This window comes from Hevea brasiliensis, chromosome 11, assembly GCF_030052815.1.
Source record: "Hevea brasiliensis isolate MT/VB/25A 57/8 chromosome 11, ASM3005281v1, whole genome shotgun sequence".
Classification (NCBI taxonomy): Eukaryota; Viridiplantae; Streptophyta; class Magnoliopsida; order Malpighiales; family Euphorbiaceae; genus Hevea; species Hevea brasiliensis.
In genome coordinates this window covers 19,111,411-19,133,202 of record NC_079503.1, presented here as the reverse complement: position 1 = coordinate 19,133,202, position 21,792 = coordinate 19,111,411, and positions in this window count along the sequence as shown.

Here is a 21,792-nt window from a genome sequence, read left to right as displayed (position 1 = left end):
ATAACCGGGACATATTCAGTATTTATTCCGAGGGTCATGGATGGCAACTTACTCCTTGCAGAGTTTCCACAACCGTTATTACCATAGCCCAATGTTTGGGTTCGGGATAGTTGGTACATAAGGGGAAGGTGTTAGGCACCCCTTACGCCTGGTCTAACCTCGTTAATTCGAATGCCAGTCCTCTACTAATGTTTTTAGAAGTCTTATTTATTATTCTTTTTTTAAACTTTATCCTAAAAAATGTAATTCTAATCCTACACACGCAAGTAATTCATAAAAGGGTTATTGTTTACACACAATTTTTATGCACAAGTAATTTCTATCTGTGGGGTTGCTAATTATTTAAATGATATTTACCAGATGACTAAAATTAATTTATTATTAAGAATTTAATTTACAAACAAATTCAATTTCAAATAACCCTACATTTCTATTTGACCTAATTAATTAATTTTTACCAAGTTACCCTAAGGATAATTGAACTAAGTTAATTATGTACATGTGTAATTTATTCTAATATCACATAAGGTCCAAACAATCACAACCTAATAAAGATTTCTATCATGCAAATTTATTTTACAAATACCAAGTGTTAAATTAAATTCATTTTACATGCCAATGTTAGTTTAATTTACAAACAATATTAATTTTAATTTACAAAGAATTTATTTAAATTAATTACATGCAAAAGTCAGTTAAATTAAAAACAAAGTTAATTTTAATTTATCAAATAAAAATTCTATTATTACTATAATTTCATGCCAATGGTTATTCGAGGAGTTTAGAGCTACTTACCTGTTGGTAAATGTAGTTGCCGTTGGGGCAAGCTACCCTTAAAAAAGGATCTTCTCTTCTAGTATGGCAATGATATCCCTGGCTTACTCCCATTTAGCTCCATGTAAGCTCCACGCAAATACCTTCTTTGGTACTTACCTTAGGGCTACTTACCAATTTTATTTGTAATAAAAAATAAAGAAACTAAAGAAGATAAAAGAAATAAAGAAAATAAGAAAATATTAATAACAATTTACATTGGATTCTAACTCTAGTCTCCTAAAGGGTTAAGATTCCTAATTAGTTACAACTACCTAAGGGTCCACATCTTCTAACATATTTCAAACACTTCATAACACCTCTTGAATTAAAAAAGCACAGAAAAAATAGATTAAATATGAATTGGAACCCAAGAAAATCCAAGAACATGCATAAATATACAATTTTCAAATTCTGACAGATTGATAGTAGCAAGAAATTTGATTTTTGAAAAATAGTTAAACAAGCCTAAAAATCATGAAAAAATTACAAAAGATAGCCAAAACATCATACAACATCATAAAAGTTATAAACCAAACAAAACCCTAACCGAATGGTCTACACAAATTGTAATTTTTTCCAGTAACAGAATCGCACTATATTTTTATAAAATTCATAACTCACCAACCATAATAGATATGAATGCGAAACTAATTGGAAAAGATTTACAAGATTCCAAACTTAATTTTAGACACTAGATTTACACAAAAATATTAAGAAACAAGGGAGATATGTGCTCCACAAGTCGGGTATCCTGCAAATCGAATTTTACAGGAACCCTAAATTTAAATAGCCATAACTTACAAAATATTAAAGCTTTTTTAGTGATTCTTGAGCCTAAAATTAATAGAATTTCGTTTAGAATATGAATATAATTTTTACAAATTTTTTACAGATTCAAAAAATAATGAAAAATAATAAAAATATGAGAGATAGAAAACTAAACATGTGCAGAGTTGTGTATCCCCTCAAATTAAACATGATTACATAATCTATTTGAACATATAAAATAATTTAAAAACAAGGAACATAGGATTAAATATTACATGGCATAGATCTTGAAAAGAAAATAAAAGAACTAACCTTTTAAGAAATATCGCTAGAAAGAAAGAAGAATTAAAAGAATTTTGCTATTTCTCTCTTTAATTTTTTTTTCCTTTTTTTTTTTTTTGTCTTCTCCTCCTCCTCCCTGTTTTTTTTTCTCCTCCTTTTTTTCTTGTTTTATTTTTTATCAGTGGGTTATTCATAAGATTTTGGGAGAGAGGTGTGATAGGATTTGGAGTCCTAGCTGATAAAGTTCAGATAACTTAAATAACTAGGATTGCAGAATTTGGGTGAGACTGAAATATGGATAAGGTGTTTCAACCAATGGGAAGAGAAGGAAAGGGAAAGGCACCAATAGGGAGTGAGGAAGAGAGTGCGGCCAATGGGGGAGAGAGAGTTTGTAAATGAGAGGGATAGAGAAAAAGATATTTTCTTATTTTAATTTTTAAAAAATAAATTAAATGGGTCCTATTTAAAATTTCTAGCTAGGTTTTCTTAGACTCATAGCGCCCAATTAAACTCAATTAGGTCCATTTAAGAACTATCCATATCAAATTTAAACAAAAAAAAATTTTATTTAAATTAAATTAATTTCCCAAAAAGCGTATTATTATTTTTTTTTTCAATATAATGCCACGAAATTAATAATTCAGTTCCATGCCTTTAATTATATCTTACAGTCATACAATTTTTATCATCGGGTTTCTCATGGCCTCAATGCATATACTCACCACAAAATAAGGGTCTACAAGTAGGGATGTCTCTCAATGTTGGACTCCCGACTTGGGTGTCTATTACATGTGCCAAGTATGCTTTACACCCATTTCTGATCATCCTTTTGGCTAGTGCAGCCGAAATGATGTTTGATGGTAGTAACTGCCTCTCCCCATGAATTATCACATCACTGTACAGAAGGAGACCGAAAGTGACTATCTTCAGTCTACAGTCAATCATGGCGTGATGCTTGGCTAACCAATCCATGCCCAAGATAATATCATAATCTCTTAAGGGCATTTCAATCAAATCTCACAAAAAAACATGTCCTTGCATCACCAAAGGACAATTTCTATACATTCTATTAACTCGAACCTCTTGTCCTAACGGACTAGTTACTAGCACCTCAAAACCCATTTTGACACATGGAACAGCAAGGGAATTGACTATGCTAGCACTAACATACGAATGGGTTGAACCCGGATCAAACAACACAAAGACATCCTGATCAAAGATAGAGAAAGTACCGGCTACAATATCGGAAGTCTCAGCTTCTTCCCTCTATCTCATAGTATAAACTCTGGCCTGAGCACTCCTTTATGCTAACTAGCTAATGGTACCTTGACTGCCAGAAGCATTGCCTCTACCTCTGCCTCTTCCTCTACTAACCAGTTGTGAACCTCTGGCAGCAGAACTCTGAATAGATCCCTCTGCAGTAGTAGGAACTGGCCGAAATCTACGGGCACTAGTGCAGTCCTTAGCGAGATGGCCTGTACCTCCATAGTTAAAGCAAGCTCCTGTAGCCCAATAGCATTCTCACCCATGCGTCTTGCCACAGGTCTCACAGGGGTGAGGAGGATATGAACCCCTGGTCGACTGCTGACCAGACCTAAAAGGTCTCTGTCTGGAAAATTTGCCCCTTCCGAACCTTCCACCTTTGCCAGATCCCCTAAAGTTTTTCCTCTTTCCAGATGTACCACTGGGACTTTGCTTTACTGATTTTCCACCTCTGTCTTTCTCTGATTTTTCAGTCTTCTCAGATTTTTCTTTCATTGGTATCACTTCTAATTCAATTCTTTCTACTTCCAGTGCTTGAGACATTAGTTCAGAGAAGTTGATGTATTTAAATTCGACCACTTGCACTCTTAGACAAGGCTTCGGGCCGATTTCAAACCTCTTGCACCTTTCTCTGATGGTAGACAGGAGACTCCCAGCATAGTGGTTTAAGCGAGAGAACTCCCTCTCATACTCTGCCACTGATCTGTTGCCTTGTTTCAGACTAAAAAATTCTTGCAATTTCTGATCCACATATGCATCTAGGACATATTTCTGTCTGAACTCTCTGATAAAGTCGTCCCAGGTCAATACTGGTGGTTCTGCCAAGCTGTGGGGGATGGTCTTCCACCAGTCATATGCATCCCCTTACAGCAGCGATACCGAATACTCAAATTTCAGTTCATCCGGGCAGTGTAATTTCTTGAATACTCTATCCATTTTTTCTAGCCATTGCTCTACCTCTAGAGGGTCTACTGTACCCTTAAATTCTGTCGCCCCATATTTCAACAGCTTATCATACAATCTGATTGGAGCCTGAGGTTGCACCACAAAAGTCTGGGGTGGAGCTTGTGAAGGAATGGAAGCGTGAAAAACACAAGTTTATACCATTGAATTAAAAATTTTAACCTAGGGTCACATGCATCATGCAAGATTTATTTTTATCTATTTGATTTCAATGATAAACAACATATTAAAACTCTTTCAATATGTTTTTGGATCTGTATTTGCCATTTAAGATTTTAAAATTAATCAGATTAATTTTAGAACCCTAGATTAAATCAAGAACAAACACACTAACCTCTTGATGCACTGCAGTGTATTTGCGCCTTTGAGATTCGTCTTCAGGACACCAAATGTTGTCCCTCTAGCTTGTCCACACAAAGAAGACCTATGCAGCCCTTGAACAGCTTCTAAAGCTTTTTCTATTATTTAGAAAATCAAGTTCTGCCTCTTAAGAGATTAAAGATGTAAACAGGACACTAGAAACGATTTCTAGTATTTTTAATTCAAGAGATTGATGGCTAATCTCTTTGAATTGATGAGAGATGAAGAAGAAGCGATGGAGAGCCTCAAAATGGCGTGACCAAGGAGGACTGGCTGCTGGTTGTCTTATTTTTAATTCATAACAACACTTATATAGCTAGGTCAACACATTAAACCCTTGCCACATGTCACCCTCTGATTGGTTCTAGGTTTAATTGACCCAATCAAATTGTGCCAAGTGTCAAACCTATATTTAATATTAATTTTAATCATCTTACATGATTAAAAGACATTTGACAAGCTTATGTGTAATGCCATGTGTCACCATCTCATGGTGCCACATGTCACCCTGTGAAATGACCAAAATGCCCCTGTGTCTTAATTTTGAGTTCTTAACCCAAAATAATTATTTCTCTTCTTCTAAACAATTTATATCAAATATAAATTAATTAATTAATCTCTATTAATTAATTTCTCATTAATTAAATTCATATTTAAACACTTTAAATATAAATTTAATTTGTACTATACTTCCAATAATCTAGATTTGGTTTCAAGTCATGCTAGGGACTTTGCAATCTAATTGCAAACCAAACCTATTTAATTAATTAATTAAACTCTTTAATTAATTAATTAAATCATATTTAATAAGGTGATAACTTGTGTATGTGTGTGACTTACTAGGATCATCACTAATTAGCAATGAGATATGATATAAACTCTTAATATCATCAGAACTCTTTCTTACAATAAATAATTTCTCTAAATCATTTTATGCACCTCATAGACTATGGTTAACAACTAGCATAGCATGCCATGGCCACCCAATTAGTAATAAGGTTTACCTTAAATGAACCTATAATCATGTGTTACCATGCACTAGAATCTCTCTGTTACAAAATCCCAACTCAAGCTGGAGTCATGGTTTATGTCAAACTCCATTTGCTATGAATATTATATTCTCTTTTAATTCCAGTTCTTGATTAAAAAGATTTTCTCATCAGAAACCCTTTTCAGAATAAATCTATTTGTCCTGGCCAGGAACTTAAAACATCAAGAATAATTAAATAAACATAGGATTTTATCTCTATTTACTTAGAGGAACAAATTCCATCTTGATTAACACCTACCTCCATATATAACTAGTAGGAGCCAACTTATGCCCATATACCCATACATAGTACAAGTATGAAAGCAGTATCAAACTCAAACTACCTATATACAAGATAACTGTGCTATCTCAGTTCTAAAGATTATATGCACTGATATGATTTATGACAAAACATTGACAAGAGTAAACTCCATGTGCTTGTCATAAGTGTCACTGGTTCGGCCTACTTATCATTTATAAGTTCCTATCATCTTTTATATATGGCATGAGACTCACCATTCCATCTTATTTATATCTCATATAAATAACTTGGTAACAAACATGAATACAATCTTTCTGGATAAGTCATGTCCTTGTTATGAAGTATCCTCGATTATGAACCTATTTATGATACTTTGTACTAGAAATACTGTCACTCATATTCTTAACAACTTAAGAATAGAATTTCTAGCAAAATATCAATGGACCTTTTCTATTACACATAAATAGCTTATGTAAACGGAAAAGTGAAAATGTCTTTTATTAATAAAAACATGTACAAGATACATACTAAATGATATGCTCTAGGGCATACTACTAACAATCTCCCACTAGCACTAGAGCCATTCATTACAATATCTTAGACCCATCTTCTCAAGATGTTGGTCTAGCTGAGTTTGTGAAATAGGCTTTGTGAATGGATCAGCTGGATTTTCAGCTGATGCTATTTTCTGCATGGCTACATTGCCTTGCCCAACTATTTCTCTGATAATGTGGTAGCGCCTTTCTATGTGTTTGGATTTTTGGTGAGACCTGGGTTCCTTAGCCTGTATGGCTGCTCTATTATTGTCACAGTGTAGTGGAACTGCTGACTCAATGGAAGGAACTACTGCAAGTTTTGTCACGAACTTCTTTATCCAAACAGCTTTCTTTGCAGATTCGATGCAAGAATATACTCGACCTCTGCGGGAATCTGCAGTCGTGCTCTGTTTGGAACTCTTCCAACTGACTGCACCTCCATTACAAATGAACACATATCCAGAGGTAGACTTTTTATCATCAATATCTGATTGGAAATCAGAATCAGTATAACCATCCAATTGCAAGTCTCTACCTCCATAGATCTAGAATAAATCCTTAGTTTTTCTCAAGTACTTAAGGATATTCTTGACAGCTATCCAGTGTTCCAAACTTGGATTGGATTGATACCTGCTAGTCAAACTAACAGCATATGCGATATCCGACCTAGTAGACAACATTGCATACATTAAACTTCCAATAGCCAAAGTATATGGAATCCTAACCATCTTATCTCTTTCTTCAGGTGTCTTTGGAGACATTTCTTTATAAAGATGGATACCATGTCTCACTGGTAACAATCATCTCTTAGAATCAAGCATGTTAAACCTCTTTAACACCTTTTCCAAGTATAGACTTTGGGATAAACCAATTATTCTTTTCGCTCTATCTCTATAGATACGAATCCCAAGAATATAGGTTGCCTCCCCTAAGTTTTTCATGGAGAATGTATTTGACAACCATACCTTTACAGTTGTTAACATACTTGTGTCATTACCCATTAACAGTATGTCATCCACATATAAGATAAGGAAAGTGATAGCACTGTCACTAACCTTTTTATATACACATGGCTCATCCTCATTTTTGATAAAACCAAAGGATTTAATGGCTTCATCAAAACGGATGTTCCAACTCCTCGAAGCTTGCTTCAACCCATAAATGGATCACTTTAGCTTGCATACCTTGGAACCATCTTGGGATTCAAAACCCCTAGGTTGTTCCACGAAAATGTTTTCTGCAATGTATCCATTGAGAAAAGCTGTTTTGACATCCATCTGCCAAATCTCATAATCATAGTATGCAGTTATTGCTAATAGAATCCTAATTGATTTAAGCATAGCAATAGGTGAGAAAATCTCCTCATAGTCGATTCCTTACCTTTGGCGAAACCCTTTCGCTACTAGCCTTGCCTTATAGGTCTCTACCTTTCCATCAAAACCAATTTTCTACTTGAAAACCCATTTGTTCCCTATAGGTACAATACCTTCAGGTGGGTCAACAAGATCCCAAACTTGATTCTTATACATGGAATTAATCTCGGATTTCATAGCATCAATCCATTTTAAAGAATCTTTATCTGATATAGCTTCTTCATAGGTAAGTGGATCATCTCCATGATCTACTTCTTCATGAGTAGACAACTCTTGTTCTTCTTCATGAAGGAAACCATATCTCATTGGTGGGGGAGATACCCTGGTTTTTCTACGAGGAACAGCTGTAGATATTTCATCAACGGGTATAGGTTGACTAGATGGATCTATATCCATCTGATCTGTTGATTGGTCAGAATTCTCTAATTCCAACTCTATTTGCCTTCCTTTGCCTCCTTCTTGAACAAACTGTTGTTCAAGAAATGTGGCATCTCTACTTATCACAACCTTTTGTGAAGTAAGCAAATAAAAATAATATCCAAAACTATCTTTTGGATATCTAACAAATCGACCCTTTTCTGATCTGGTTTCCAATTTATCAGTGTTCAGCTTTTTGATATAAGCCGGACAACCCCAAATCTTAACATGCTTAAGACTTGGTTTTCTTCCATGCCATATCTCATAAGGTGTGGAAGAAACTAATTTTGATGGAATCCTATTCAGAATATACAAAGCTGATTCTAATGCAAATCCCCAAAAGGAGATTGGCATATCAGTATAGCTCATCATACTACGTACCATATCCAATAAGGTATGATTTCTCCTTTTAGATACACCATTCAGCTATGGTTTTCCTGGAGGAGTCAACTGGGAAACAATGCCGTGCTCTCTGAAGTATTCATCAAATTCAGTACTCAAATATTCACCTTCACAATCTGATCAAAGAGCTTTAATACTCTTTGCTGTTTGATTTTCTACTTCAGATTTAAATTCTTTGAACTTTTCAAAGGATTCATGTTTGTATTTCATCAAATACAAATACCCAAACCTTGATTTATCATCAGTAAAGGTAATGAAATAATGAAAACAGCCTCTAGCCATTTTCTTAAATGGACCACATACATCACTATGTATTAGCTCCAAAATATTTTCAGCTCTTAGCCCTTGTCCAACAAAGGGTGATCTAGTCATTTTGCCCTGAAGGCAAGATTCACAAATTGGAGTAGGCTCAGAGCCCAATGAGAATAGAAACCCCATTTTCTCTAATTTTGTAATCCTATCTTCTGCAACATGACATAACCTTAAGTGCCAAATATATTTTGAACTTGAGTTGATTTTCACTATGGCATTGCATTCATTTAGATCACTTGCATTCATTTTGTGTTTGTCATTATTATCCAAATAATAAATACCATCATTCATATAACCCGAACCAACATATTTATTTCCAAAATAAATATTGCAAACATCATCTGTGAACTGAAATTCATAGTCATTTCTAATCAAACTAGATATAGAAATGGTGTTCTTAAAAGCATCAGGTACATATAAAATATTATCTAAACACAAAACATGTCCAAACATGTAAAAAGATTTAGATCCTATGGCTAAAGCTTCAACAGTTGAGCCATCGCCAATCCAGACTTTAACATCTTGAGAGCGCAAGCTGCTACTATTTGCTAGTTCCTGCATATCATTAGAATTGTGAGAACTGGCACCAGTATCTAAAACCCAAGCTGTAGATGAACTATGAGTATCATCAGAATCTAAATAACAAGATATGGACATACCTTCCAAAGGTCTATCCTTCTTGTCCTTCAGAGAAGCAAGATACTCTGGGCAGTTCCTTTTCCAGTGCCCCATCCTTTTGGCAGTGGAAACACTTTCCTTTGCCTCCATCAGCTTTAGTCTTCCCTTTCTGTTTAGCTATTTTCTTGAAAGGAACAGGAATCTGAGGTTTCTTTTTCTTATTGCCCTTCTTCTTATTGGACTTTCCAGCAGAAGAAGATGCAATCAAAGCTACCTCTTTTCCTTTATTGCCGGCATATTCTTTTGGGCAATAACCAGAATGTTGAGTAAACCAGCTAAGGTGCATTTCTGTTTAGTCATATGGAAATTTGTTACAAAATTCCCAAAAGATTCAGGAAGGGACTGAAGGATCAAATCCGTCTGTAGTTAGAAATCTATGTTGAAGTCAAGATGTTCCAACTGCTCAATTAGCTGAATCATCTTGTGGATATGATCCCCAACATTCTGTCCCTCAGACATCCTCATGCAGAACAGCTGCCTAGATATCTCATGCCTAGTGTTCCTGCTGTGCTCACCATATAACTTTTGTAGGTGAATGAGGATCTCACTCGCACTCTGCATGTTCTCATGCTGCTTCTGTAACTCATTACTCATGGAAGCAAGCATGTAACACTTAGCTCTCATATCATACTCCTTTCACTTGTCCAAAGTTTCATGTTCCTCTTGTGTGGCCTCTGGAGGTAAGGGACCAGGAACATTTGAGTCTAGAACATATCTTATATGTTCAAGGTTCAGGACAAGTTTCAAATTTCTTAGCCAATCAGACAGATTAGGTCCTATCAACCTATTGCGATCAAGTATGCTTGCAAGGATATTGGACGGCGGTGGTTGTTCTGTGCTCATTATTATCAAAAAATTAACTGCAGAAAATAACCAGATTAATTAGTAAATGTATCATGTAATTAACTAAAATGATTATGGTCTTTTAATCAAATTGGTCCTCCCACTAACTTAGCGAATCCTACACTTCCAAAGTAGAAAACGGAAATCCTAGTTGGATGGATTTCTAGTGGGTGATTGAATTATTATAATTCTATTGATCATCCTCAGGTACATCTGTTATTGGAATTATAATAAACTATAAGTGAGAAACTCCTTGCCCATCACATCTCATGTGAGGTTCAATCCTTTACCTAGCCCCTAATGCTCAAAATCTCAGGTACATCCATTATTGACTTATCTTGCATTAGTTAAGTTGATCCCATTGAGCCAGTAATTATGCAAATAATTTTAATGTCCTCAAGTACATCCAATATTGGCCACCAAACCATTTATATATTTACAACATCTCATGCTTAACAATTATTCTTAAGAAAATCTCTTAAATTAATTGCATCTTATGCAACTATTTAAAATTTCTTAAAATAATTGCCTCAATGGAGGGCCCATGTTGTAATTACTTTAATTATAGCATTTCCAACTTAATCATTTGTTTGGAAGATTTTATAGTCATTCTAATTACTATTAAGGTCTCACTTTGCACATTATCCATTTAGCATGCATATATCATATAATTGCATACATTCCCATACATCTCATGCATTCATGGATAAGTAGTAAATATGGTATGATCATGGACTTTCTAAGGGATTCAATTCTGATCCACCAAGAATTGAATCAGGGCATTCCTAGGTGCATTTCATTCATTCATTTTACAAGAGTTGCTGAAGGAGTACATAATCAACACTTGATCTTGAATTCCTCCCACCGGTCCCACTAATGCTCTTGACCTCCTTGAACTTCTTGTAATCCAATATTACATAGTAATCCTTGGCATACGAAGGCGGATTTACAAGAACTTAAATAAATGAAATTACAACAAAAAATTATTACAAACTTAATAATACATGCCCAAATAAATTAAAATAAATTAATTAATTTACAATCACAAAGAAACATAAAAGAAATAAATCCAATCACATTGGTCTTTTATAGTCCATGATCATCCATCATGCATATCACTATTTAACAATTAAATAAAACATACATACTTAAATTAAATTGAATATCTCATATTCTACTTAAAAATCCAGATTTGAATATGATTCAAATAAATTTAAAAATTCAGATTTGAATCTCATTCAAACAAATTTAAAAATTCAGATTTGAATCACATTCAAACAACCTTAAAAATTCAGATTTGAATAATATTCAAACATTTTTTAAAAAATCATATTTGAATCACATTCAAACAATTTTTAAAAATTCAGATCTGAATATTATTCAAACGACTTTAAAAAATCAGATTTAAATATGATTCAAACAACTTTAAAAATTTAGATTTGAATCACATTCAAACAACTTTTAAAATTCAGATTTGAATCATATTCAAACAATTTTTTAAAATTCTGATTTGAATCAAAATTTAATTGTATGATTAAAATTCTAATTAAAAAATTTAATTAGACATAGGATAAGCTTTTAAATCATACAACAATTGCAAATTAAAAAGCCAAACCTTTGCATCACCCATGAAGTCAAACAATGCGCACCATTGATGGTGTTCTTCAAGCATGCCGCCACATATCCATTGCAACCAGCAATGGATAAATCATCTCATGATCAAACACACAATTAAATCATATAATCAACAATCTAAATGGCAAATAGAGTGGCTCTGATACCAATTGAATGAACGAAAGTATGAAAAACACAAGTTTATACTATTGAATTAAAAATTTTAACCTGGGGTCACATGCATCATGTAAGATTTATTTTTATCTATTTGATTTCAATGATAAACAACATATTAAAACTCTTTTAATATGTTTTTGGATCTGTATTTGCCATTTAAGTTTTTAAAATTAATCAGATTAATTTTAGAACCCTAGATTAAATCAAGAACAAACACACTAACCTCTTGATGCACTGCAGTGTATTTGCGCTTTTGAGATTCGTCTTCAGGACACCAAATGTTGTCCCTCTAGCTTGTCCACACCAAGAACACCTATGGCAGCCCTTGAACCGCTTCTAAAGCTTTTTCTATTATTTAGAAAATCAAGTTCTGCCTTTTAAGAGATTAAAGATGTAAATAGGACACTAGAAATAATTTCTAGTATTTTTAATTCAAGAGATTGATGGCTAATCTCTTTGAATTGATGAGAGATGAAGAAGAAGAGATGGAGAGCCTCAAAATGGCGTGACCAAGGAGAAGTGGCTGCTGGTTGTCTTATTTTTAATTCATAACAACACTTATATAGCTAGGTCAACACATTAAACCCTTGCCACATGTCACCCTCTGATTGGTTCTAGGTTTAATTGACCCAATCACATTGTGCCAAGTGTCAAACCTATATTTAATATTAATTTTAATCATCTTACATGATTAAAAGACATTTGACAAGCTTATGTATAATGCCATGTGTCACCATCTCATGGTGCCACATGTCACCCTGTGAAATGACCAAAATACCCCTGTGTCTTAATTTTGAGTTCTTAACCCAAAATAATTATTTCTTTTCTTCTAATCAATTTATATCAAATATAAATTAATAAATTAATCTATATTAATTAATTTCTTATTAATTAAATTCATATTTAAACACTTTAAATATAAATTTAACTTATACTATACATCTAATAATCTAGATTTGGTTTCAAGTCATGCAAGGGACTTTACAATCTAATTGCAAACCAAACCTATTTAATTAATCAATCAAACTCTTTAATTAATTAATTAAATCATATTTAATTAGGTGATAACTTGTGTATGTGTGTGACTTACTAGGCTCATCACTAATTGGCAATGAGATATGATATCAACTCTTAATATCATCAGAACTCTTTCTTACCATAAATGATTTCTCTAAATCATTTTATGCACCTCATAGACCATGGTTAACACCTAGCATAGCATGCCATGGCCATCCAATTAGTAATAAGGTTTACCTTAAATGAACCTATAATCATATGTTACCATGCACTTGAATATCTCTGTTACAAAATCCCAACTCAAGCTGGAGTCATTGTTTATGTCAAACTCCATTTGCTATGAATATTATGTTCTCTTTTAATTCCAGTTCTTGATTAAAAAGATTTTCTCATCAGAAACTCTTTTCTGAATAAATCTATTAGTCTTGGACAGGAACTTAAAACATTAAAAACAATTAAATGAACATAGGATTTTATCTCTATTTACTTAGAGGAACAGATTCCATTTTGATTAACACCTATCTCCATATATAACTAGTAGGAGCTAATACATGCTCATATACCCATACATAGTACAAGTATGAAAGCAGTATCAAACTCAAACTACCTATATACAAGATAACTGTGCTATCTCAGGTTTAAAGATTATATGCATTGATATCATTTATGACAAAACATTGACAAGAGTAAACTCCATGTGCTTATCATAAGTGTCACTGGTTCGGCCTACTTATCATTTATAAGTGCCTATCATGTTTGCTATATGGCCTGAGACTCACCATTCCATCTTATTTATATCTCATATAAATAACTTGGTAACAAACATGAATACAATCTTTCTGGATAAGTCATGTCCTTATTATGAAGTATCCTCGATTGTGAACCTATTTATGATACTTTGTACTAGAAATACTGTCACTCATATTCTTAACAACTTAAGAATAGAATTTCTAACAAAATATCAATGGACCTTTTCTATTACACATAAATATCTTATGTAAACGGAAAAGTGGAAATGCCTTTTATTAATAAAAACATGTACAAGATACATACTAAATGATATGCTCTAGGACATACTACTAACAGCTTGAGCAGGCATACCCCTAGCCATCTGTTGAAACATAGCAGCCATCTGCTAGGCAAATTGTGCCAGAAATTGTGGTATTTGTGGGGTTGGTGCCACTGACCCACTAACATTTTGGAGAGTTGGGGCTACCCCTTGAGCCTCAACCTTTACTGACTACTCAACAGAGCGATCCCCTTCTTCCATTTTAGTTTGGAGTTAGGATATCTCCTGAACAATAACACAAGGAGATTTCCCTCTGTTAGTTCATATTTATGATGTAATGCATTGCATGTAACAAATAAGGACATTGAGCAGTTGTACTTATTAAAGAAAAGACACAAATTCACAAGTCAAAACATACTTCAAAAATTCACTCTGATACCACTAAAACATGTCACACCTTACTCCTCTGTAAGGCATAACATGATCCCGTATTATACCTAATGAATTACTGACTTCGTCTACCGATAACCCATTAAATACACTACAAAGGATTTTAAAACAATTTTCTTACTTTTTGAAAATGGTGAGCATTTTATAGCAGGTATTAAAAACATTTAATTAAGTTTAAAAACTAATTAAAATTTTTGTCCATTTTTATTTTTACGCAAATTTTGAAAAAATTTCGACAGAGTGCCATTTATATTTGGGAAAAACAGTTCTTCAAATACCTGTAAAGACACTTCCAATAGTTCATTTCATCAAATTAACTACTACCACAATACAAATTAACATCATTTCTCCCAACTCCATAATTCAAAACAATTCTCAATTCCATTGTCCTCAAAATAATACTAAATAACTTCATTCATATCTCATTAAAGTAAAATCAATTTACATTTATTAATCCAAAATTTATATTAGAAAATCCAAAATAATATTATTACAAACTCTATACAACTGCTCAAGACCAGTTTATATATGTAAATATAGTTACATACACAAATATAACCATTACAATTAGGGTATAAAATTATACCCGACAAAAGCTCAGGGATGTAGCTCCAAAATCCTCAGCAGCTCACTCTACTGCTCCTCTAGTCTCTCTATCTGCGACAGCAATAACAACCATCACCGAGTACTATGACTCAATGGTGCACAACATACTAAAATAACATTTTATTCATAATTCAAATCACATTTATCCAAATATGGTACTAAACATGAAAAACATATACAAAATATGATTTATAAATTTTTAGTCCAAACAATCTCATTTAGGAAATCTCAAAACGAATTTCATAATAACACACAGTTATAGCATGCCATTCAGAACAATATTCATCTTAATAGCCGGAGGCTTATGAGTAATCACAAGGCTAGCTAGCTCAAACTATGGGTACCCATTCAATTTCTTCCTCTACTAGCACACACCTCAACACTTTAGCTAGAGAGGGAATCAAAATTCAAAACTAAATCCTCCCACTAGTCATGCTAGTGAGGCATTTAAATATATGGTAATGACACTGTAGTTTCAAAACTATCTTAACAGTTTACTAAATATTTACTGCCAATTAAAACACATATCATTAAATTTTTAACAATTTAGATCAAAAGCATAGTGTGCAAGTCAATCACCATTTTGCAATATAAATAATCACAATTCATTTCATGTGCTTTGCAAAAAGAAATTTAAAGAGCTTTTTATGTTGTGCACAAACCTTATACGAGTTTCCTCTTGGCCTTGACTTGATGCCTCGGGCTCTTTCCCAGTATTCTTTTCGACTGAAACACACAAATTTACAGTGTTTCAATATCATAATTTATCATAAGTCCAAAAATAAATTCAAATCTATTTATATCTAGCGTTAATATGCTTAACTTGATGTTCTTTAAAATTTGTATTTTGGGTTACTATTCATGACACTATTCAAGTCAAATTGTTGGCTTGCTCATGCTTAATAGGTATGAAAATTTCAATTTCATCCACATACCACATTTTGGTTATTTAATTTGTTGGTTTTGGTTGTTTCCTCAAACCTGTTTTGCACTATTCTATTGGTCAAGTTGCTGTTGAAATTTGGCTAAGTTTTCTTCATAGAAGTTGTTCCTTATTGTCTTAACTTTATTTCCCTTTTTGAATCACTCAATTTGGATTTTTTTAGCCGTAGTTATGGCCATTTGAACATGGCTAGCCAGATTTGGTGTTACCCAGAATTCTGGGCATTTTCTGGATTTTGGCAATTTTTGTATAATGAATGTAGGTGAGTTTTTGGACAGGTTATAATCAAAATTTGAGTTTGTTTTCTTAATAAAAGTTGTAGGGATATGTCTCAGCTTTCTATCGGTATAAAATTTAGGTCATTTGGACCTTCCTAGACCAAGTTATGGTTATTTACGTAACTACTGTTTATTTGGTCATTTTTGTATAGCTCAGTGTGCCCTAATATGGATTTGGCCTAATTGTTTACTAAGTTATGGTCACTTTCTGGGCGTGATTCCTAAATGAAAAATGTGCCATTTTGTGTCTAGTTTCATTCTCATTTGACCTCACATACTTAGTTCATTTTTGAAAAGGACCTAGGTCAAGCTGTCTACATAATGACCCTAACCAATCTGAATTGAAACTTAGTTCTAATAATTCACATACACCACAAATGGTCACAATTGACCATTTCTCAACTCAAATAAGGTCAACTACATCAATTGACCAATTTTCAACTTTTTCTCTAATTTTTCAAAATGCTCAAAACCCTAATTACATAGAATTCAAATCCAATGCATTCAAAACATATATCCATACTTCACATACACAACTCAACCTAAACAACCATTCAAACACCTCAAAATCATTCATTTCAAACCCTAACTAAGACTAGCTAAAATTCTTGTTTGGTCCCCCAACAATTATTTTCTTTTAATTTTAAGTTAAGATCTAAGTTACTTACACTAAAATCATAAGTATTAAAAAATAATTTTTCAATTCAAACCACTAACCTTAAACTTTGAAGTTCAACTCTTCTTTCTTTCTTGCTCAATCACCTTCTCAAGTGAGGTTATCAAGTTCTAATGGATTAATTTGGGGTCAAAGTAGGTTTAAGTGGTTGAAATTAAGCTTAAAGCATGCTTTAATGGAGGTTTTTGGTGAGAGAAAAAATGGGATAGAGAGAGCTACGAAAATTTGGAGAAGAAGAAGAAAAAAATTTATCTTTTTAATTTTGTTTTTATCCCTTTAATTGACTTAGTCAAATAGAATAATTAAATGGTAAATATTTATGAGGTAATGCTTAGGTCATATAGGTGATGTCATTATTCTAATTTTCTTTTCTTTTTCTAAGGTCCTTTAGGCAAATCCCACATCGGCAGTCTTGGGTTCAAAAAGTAATGATATATAAAATGGTGGAACTAATTACTAGAGGTACTTTTTGATGGAATGGCTTGGAGGGTTAGAAGAACTTTAGGATTAAGCGTGCTCACTTGAGGGAAATCCTAAGATGGGTGACCTCTTGGAAAGTTTTCCATTCCACCTATGGGACAAAACCATAAGGCTTATAGCCAAAGCAAACAATTCCTCTAGCAGTTGGAGCTCGATCATTACAATTGGTATCAGAGCCGCTAGCGTGTCCTCTTGGGCGATGGTGTGGCAAACCTCAGCAAAGACGCTGAGTCCCGAAAGGGGGGGAGAAAGGTCCCTTAGGCAAATCCTATATCGGCAAAGCATGAAGATGGTCTTGGGTTCAAAAAGTAATGATATATAAAATGGTGAAACTAATCACTAGAGGTGCCTTTTGGTGGAATGGCCTAAGAGAGTTGGAATAACTATAGGGTTAAGCGTGCTTGCTTGAGAGAAATCCTAAGATGGGTGACCTCCTGGGAAGTTCTCCATTCCACCTATGGGACAAAACCGTGAGGCTTATGGCCAAAGCGGATAATTTCTTTAGTGGTTGGAGCCCGATCGTTACAGGTCAGAATTCTCTAATTCTAACTCTATTTCCTTCTTTTGCCTTCTTCTTGAATAAACTATTGTTCAAGAAATATGGTATCTCTGCTTATCACAACCTTTTATGATGTAGGTAAATAAAAATAATATCCAAAACTTTCTTTTGGATATCCAACAAATCGACCTTTTTCTAATTTGGTTTCCAATTTATCAGTCTTCAGCTTTTTAATGTAAGTTGGACAACCCCAAATCTTAACATGCTTTAGTCTTGGTTTTCTTCCATGCTATATCTCATAAGGTGTGAAAGAGACTGACTTTGATGGAATCCTAGTTAGAATGTGCAAAGCTGATTCTAATGCAAATCCCCAAAAGGAGATTGGCATGTCAGTATAGCTCATCATGCTACATACCATATCTAATAGGGTACGGTTTCTCCTTTCAGATACACCATTTAATTGTGGCACTCTTGGAGGAGTCAGCTGGGAAATAATGCTATGCTCTCTCAAGTATTCATCAAATTCAATATTTAAGTATTCACGTCCACGATCTGATTGAAGAGTTTTAATACTTTTTACCTTTTGTTTTTCTACTTCAGATTTAAATTCTTTGAACTTTTCAAAGGATTCATGTTTGTATTTCATCAAATACAAATACCAAAGCCTTGATTAGTCTTCAGTAAAGGTAATAAAGTAATAAAACCTCCTCTAGCCATTTCCTTAAATGGACCACATACATCACTATGTATTAGTTCCAAAATATTTTCAACTCTTAACCCTTGTACAATAAAAGGTGATCTAGTTATTTTGCCTTGAAGGTAGGATTCACAAGTTGGAGTAGGTTCAGAACCCAATGAAGATAAAATCCCTATTTTCTCCAGCCTCATAATCCTATCTTCTGCAATATGACCTAATCTTAAGTGCCAAAGATGTTTTGGACTGGAGTTGATTTTCATTATGGCATTACATTCATTTAGATTGCTTGCATTCAATTTGTATTTATCATTATTATCCAAATAGTAAAGTCCATCATACATATAACCTGAGCCAGCATATTTATTTCCAAAATAAATATTGTAAATATCATTTGTGAACTGAAATTCATAACCATTTCTAGTAAAACTAGATACATAAATGATGTTTTTAAATGCATCAGGTACATACAAAACATGATCTAAATACAAAACATGTCCATACATGTACAAAGATTTAGACCCTATGGCTAATGCTTCAATAGTTGAGCCACTACCAATCCGAATTCTAACATCTCATGCCTGCAAGCTGCTACTGCTTGCTATTTCTTGCATATCAAAAGAAATGTGAGAACTCATACCAGTATCTAAAACCCAAGCTGTAGATGAAATACGACCATCATCAGCATCTAAATAACAAGATATAAACATATCTTCTGAAGGTTTATCTTTCTTGTCCTTCAGAGGTGCAAGATACTCTGGGCAGTTTCTTTTCTAGTGCCCATCCTTTTTGCAGTGAAAACACTTTCCTTTGCCTTTGTCAGCTTCGGTCTTGCCCTTCTATTTGGCTATTTTCTTGGAAGGTCCAGGAACTTGAGGTTTCCTTTTCTTATTACCCTTCTTCTTTTTGGACTTTCTACCTGAAGAAGAAGATGCAATCAAAACTATCTCTTTTCCTTTATTGCCAGCATATTCTTTTGGGCAATTACCAGCATGTTAAGCAAGCCAGCCAAAGTGCATTCTTGCTTAGTCATATGTAAATTTGTCACAAAATTCCCAACAGACTCTGGTAGGGACTGAAGGATCAAATCCGTCTGTAATTGGAAATCCATGTGAAAATCAAGATGTTCCAGCTGCTCTATAAGCTGAATCATCTTGTGGACATGATCTCCTACATTCTGTCCCTCTAACATCCTCATTCGGAATAGCTATCTAGATATTTTTCTCCTAGCATTTCTACTATGTTCACCATACAACTCTTGTAGGTGAAGAAGGATCTCATTTGCACTTTGCATGTTTTCATGCTGCTTGTATAACTCATTAATCATAGAAGCTAGTATATAACACCTGGCTTCATATCATGCTCCTTCCACTTGTGCTGGAGTCCTTTCTGTCCAAATGTGCATTTGAATAGTAAAAAGAACTTCGATTGTTGAAAGTCCATCCTTTGGCTGCTAAAGTTCCTTTTGCCCAAAACATAGTTAAAAACTTTTCTTTGGTCCAAAATCATTTAAAACATTTTCATTCTTAAATACATTTTTAAACACATACACATACATTTATTTATACATATACATAAACTTTTCACCACCATTCTCCTATTTGTGGAGCCTTGAATTCTACCAGAATATTTCATCAATGACAGAAATGCCCCCTTAAGAAACATTCATCCTCGAATGTTAAATAAACACATTACAACATGAACAGTTAAAGCATAACATAGACAAACATATCAAAACATAACTCGAACAGGTGAGGATATTGGTATAACATGGAGTCAAGGGTCTCCCACATTCATTCTTCCATGTTATAGCGATTCCAAAGGACTTTGACAATAGGTATCTCCTTATTCCTAAGCTTCCTTATCTATGTATCCACAATCCATACTAGTTGTTTGAGAAAGATGAAGGAACGGAAGCGTGAAAAACACAAGATTATACCATTGAATTCAAAAATTTTCACCTAGGGTCACATGCACCATGCAAGATTTATTTTTATCTATTTGATTTCAATGATAAACAACATATTAAAACTCTTTTAATATGTTTTTGGATCTGTATTTGCCATTTAAGATTTTAAAATTAATCAGATTAATTTTAGAACCCTAGATTAAATCAAGAACGATTACACTAACCTCTTGATGTGTCTGCGCTTTGAGATTCGTCTTGAGACACCAGATGTTGTCCCTCTAGCTTTTCCACACCAAGAACACCTATGGCAGCCCTTGAACAGCTTCTAAAGCCTTTTCTATTAATTAGAAATTCAAGTTCTGCCTTTTAAGAGATTAGAGATGCAAACAGGACACTAGAAACAATTTCTAGTGTTCTTAATTCAAGAGATTGATGGCTAATCTCTTTGAATTGATGAGAGATGAAGAGAAATAGCTGGAGAGGCTCAAAGTGGCGTGACATATGAGAGGAGAGGCTGCTGGTTATGTTTTCTTTTCATAACCCCACTTAAATAGCTAGGTTAACACATTAAACCCTAGCCACATGTCACCTTTTGATTAGCTCTAGGTTTAAGTGACCCAATCACATTGTGCCAAGTGTCAAACCTACATTTAATCTTGATTTTAATCATCTTACATGATTAAAAAACATTTGGCAAGCTTATGTGTAATCCCATGTGTCACCATCTCATGGTGCCACGTGTCACACTGTGAAATGACCAAAATGTCCCTGTGTCCCAAAATAATTATTTTCTTCTTCTAATTAATTTATATCAAATATAAATTAATTAATTAATCTCTATTAATTAATTTCTGATCAATTAAATTCATATTTAAGCACTTTAAATATAAATTTAATTTATACTACACATCCAATAATCTAGATTTGGTTTCAAGTCATGCTAGGGACTTTGCAATTTTATTGCAAACCAAATCTATTTAATTAATCAATTAAACTCTTTAATTAATTAATTAAATCATATTTAAATAGGTGATAACTTGTGTATGTGTGTGACTTACTAGGCTCATCACTAATTGGCAATGAGACATGATATCAACTCTTAATATCATCAGAACTCTTTCTTACCATAAATGAT